Genomic DNA, 4207 nt, shown 5'->3' with positions numbered 1-4207 from the left:
GCCCACACGGTTCCTGGCCGCCAAAAATTCAGAACCTGGAGCCCCACAAAAGCAGTATGTCCTCTGAAGACCACTGCAAGGGGGAAGCAATCCCTCCAGACCACAGAGCAGCCAAAGCACTTGTGGTTCAAAACAACTCGAGCCCGGTGAGGATTTTCAGTAAGCACGGTGAAAGTTCTCTTTTTTATGGCTAGGAATTTCCCAGCTTTCAACACATTCTCTCTGACGTGAGAGAAACTCATTTCACATTCTCCCTTTGGAAAGGAAATTTCCAAGGCTGACCACTGGTTAATCATGTTGAGCAAGAAGCCACAGTACCCAAGTGTGTGTGTGTGTGTGTGTGTGTGTGTGTGTGTGTGTGTGTGTAGGTGTCCTTCCTGTGGGAGCTTCCCAGCAGTTTGTCTCTCTACTGATTTCTAGCCCCCTCTCTGCTCGTCCTGATGCTGATAGGAGTAGGCAACACAGCCCAAGGTAGTTTCAAGGGATGGTCAGCAGGTGCGATGAGAAAGCAAACAAGGGAGCAGTCAGTTCCATGGCCGCACCCACCTGGAAAGTTCCACACACCATGCCCCTCCTGGACTGTCACAATGTTTGTTGGTGTAATCAAGGCTCTGATAAGTTTTACACTTCTCTTTTTAACTTTACAAACTGTTTGATGTTAGTATCTCAGTGTTTTCCAAACTTATTTGATCAGAGAACCGCCCCATCCTCCTTTTTTTTTGAAGAGCATCTCATCCAATTAGCCATCCTGGGAGCACACTTTGGAGAAATGACTCCGAAAAGGGAGCAGAAGCAAGCAAGAATTTACAATCTTTGCATTCCCTTTGCAAGTCACTAACTTCGTACCAGAATGTGGCTCACAGAAAGCGAGGCTGGCCTCAGCACTGCCCTGGCAAAAGGACTCTAAACACCGGAGCCCACAGTGGGGCCCGGAGACACCGTGGAATCTCAGCGCAGGGGATCGGTGAGTGTCAGGAAGGAAAGGGCATTTCGGGCAAAGCCTGGCACTGCTCGGAATGCTGTCTGTTGGAAAACCTAAGCTGGCAGACACTTAGCATGAGTGTTAAGAGTGTCAGTTTTGTTTGGGGTTTAAAAACACCACACAAGGCTACCTTTCAACAGTCACAAGGCCACCTATGACATAACATGGGGTGTGTGTCATCTGAGGAGGAAGCATGCTCTCATCCCCAACCCAGAGCAGTGGCATTTCCTCTCTTTGGTGCGTTTTTCTTGCCACCAGAATACACAAAGCTAAGGGCCACCATTTGCACCAACTCCAGGGAGTTGCTACAGCATCACTGTCTGCTACACTGTCATACAGAACAGAGGCGGATGGTGTCACCCAAAGTTGTGCAACGTGGTGGCTCCCTCCTGTTTGCCTCGTTCAGGATTTTGCCAAGACGTTCCTTATTTGCAGGCACTGCCTGTTTCTTAAGTCCTGCCTCAATGTCACCTCTAATTAAAGCAGGTCCCATTTCTTTTTCTATTATAATAGCCTGTTTGTATTCTCTATAGCATTTATCATTGACTGGATCACCACCTACTTTTACTGTTTTGAATACTGTCAGTCTCCACTAGGGTAAAATATCAACTACACAAGGGCAAAGATTTTCGGTTTTGGCCGCTTTGGGATGGCCGGTGTCTTGAATAGTGCCTGGCTGAGTGGAGGCAAAGCATAAATATTGGTTGAATAAGCGAAGAACAACTTGGCAAGTTTTTTCTCACTTGGGTGGTGACTGGTTATGGAGAGCTGATGGGCAAGGCCACTGACCAACCAGTGGGCTGTGTGGTGGTGAAGGGGACAGCCCTCTAGCCCAGGGCTTGGCTGGTAAGACTGCGGGACTTAGCTGTGGTCCACAGGCACGAGCGAGTACAGGACAGGGAGCGATAGAAATGAGTTTTTATTCGTAAAAAGTTACAAAATGATATTGTACAAAAATAAAGTCTGTAGAGAACTTTGGTTGCATAACACAAACGATTGGGACAGATCAGAGAAGTTGGAACTTCCAAAGAAGTGCACTCCTTACTGGATCAGATGGTGATCGCAACGATATAGAAAAATCACAAACTTTACCCTTTTGTGGATTTGGAGAGATTTGCTTCAGTTAAAACTTGCTTGTGGCGTGTAGGTGATGCTGGGAACGAGTTGTCAACATCCACCATATCCTAGGGCGCCTGTGGGCAGGGGCTCTCCGTGGGAATCAGGGTTGCCGGGGGTGCGGATAACTGAGCCTGACATGTGGGGACACCGGCCACCCAATCTGCCAGGATTCTCTGAATCAGACAGATGATCCTGGGGCTGCGTCAAATCGTGCTTCATGAATGGCCAGATGGCCGGGTCTGTCACGAGTTTTGAGCAGGCTGCTCTTCAGCAAAGTCTCCACTCTGGCCCTAGGAGGTCCTTTCCCTTCAGTTCCAAGTCGTGCAAGGGGAGCAGAAAGGACAGAGAGGGACAGAATGAGGGAGAACCTGGGTTTTCGGGGGCTTGGGAGAAGGGGTATCTGGTAAATGCCGTCTCTTGGTTACTTTTTAAATGAACGTGATTATTTGAGGGAGGTCAGTAGGTCATTTGATTGCTAACTCTGTCCTACTTTGGGGCTAATAGCCACGCAGGTAGTGATAGATGATTTCCTTGATAAAAATCCCTTTTGCGAAACGTGCAACAAACTCGAATATAGGGCCCAGTGCATTGTGCGTGGGTCAGCTGCCAGACAAACCCACCTCTGGGACTCGTGCAAGGTGCTGGTTCCCATCCAGCCCCCGCCTCTCCGAAGGCTTTCAGCACACAGGTAGTACATTTTGTGGGCACGAGACTCGGTGTGCGTATGTGGCTGGGCCAGACACGTGTTCCTCGTCCTGCCTTCTGAGCCACCTTCTTCTGACAGGGACAGCAACTGTTGCCCCACAAGGTCACAGCCAGGGGACTTTTGGGGCAACCAGGTCGATCCCATTTTCTGGAAGGCCGGCACGCACTGGGTGTGAGCACGTTTCTCTAGAAGACGGTGGGTGGGCGGAAGGATGGAGGAAGGGTCCCCACGAGTCAGGGCGGGACCCTGGTTACCCGACAGGACTTTTGTTTTACTTTTAGGTCAACACTGAATCCAGGACTACCTACTAAAAGGAATTTAACCTTTCATATATATGGTTATGCATATCACAGATAGATATATGCGGAAGGGAGCGAGAGCTTACATACAACAGAAAGGGGAGCATGTGGCATATCTACTCAGTGACGGAGCAGTGAGGAAATAAAGCCAGTGCTGACGGTCTGTGCATGCTGCTCCCGGAAAGGGGGCCTGTCAGAAGCGCTCCTTCTGACACATGCCTTTTTTTCAAAAATAAAAACAGGGGAGATGCTGACATCGGGGAGATTAACGAGGGCTTTTCTGAAAAAGGTAAAGTAAGTGATTTTTGCCTAGCGAAAAACTTTTTAATACTTTGGAAAGCATGGACCCTTGTTCCCAATTTAAAATTTCCTTTGTCACCTTTCTTTGCATTTTGCGAGCACATATACTTTGGCACCTTTGAAAAGAAACTTTAATAAATAAGGGGGAGAAAAAAGAGAAACTCATTAGTGAACGGTAATAAATAACAATAACTTAAATCTCAATAAATATCTTCTCTATATTTCTGTATCTGAAACAGATGCATTGCATCGAGTAGCTTCTCTGGTCACTGGTGACCACGCATAAACGGAGCTGGGGTGTATGTAACATCTGTCTCTCTGTAAACCGACAGGCCCAGTGGGTGTCCCTGCCCCGGTGCAGCTGGGGGCCGTCCCCACTCTGCTCTCCTGCAAGAATGCTGCCGAAAACCACAACTGGCTTCCTGTTTCCAAGGACATAAAGGAAATACCTTCAGGTTTGTTTTTAGTCACGAGGACAGCCTTTTTGGTTCCTAGCCAACTTCTTCCCACCCCACACACCATGTTCAAAATCAATCACCGACCGTTCACAAAAACGCTGGCTGTAGTAAACCTCAGGCCTCAACTTTCAAATTCAAAGGCAACTATCTCTTGTGTCGTTGCTGTTGTTGTTTCGCCTTCCTCCTTTCCTGGGGTATGTCTCCGCTGAGTGACAGAAAAAGAAACCTCTCTTGCTTTCAGCAGTAAAACATCACGACAAGGGATGACACCAGGATTACCATTTCCCCGGGTGTCTCCAGACATGTGAAAATAAACCACAGGAGACACACTGGTTTGGCTTCA

The sequence above is a fragment of the Lynx canadensis genome, chromosome A1, assembly GCF_007474595.2.
Source record: "Lynx canadensis isolate LIC74 chromosome A1, mLynCan4.pri.v2, whole genome shotgun sequence".
NCBI classification, from domain to species: Eukaryota; Metazoa; Chordata; class Mammalia; order Carnivora; family Felidae; genus Lynx; species Lynx canadensis.
Note: the sequence above shows the minus strand (reverse complement) of the source record.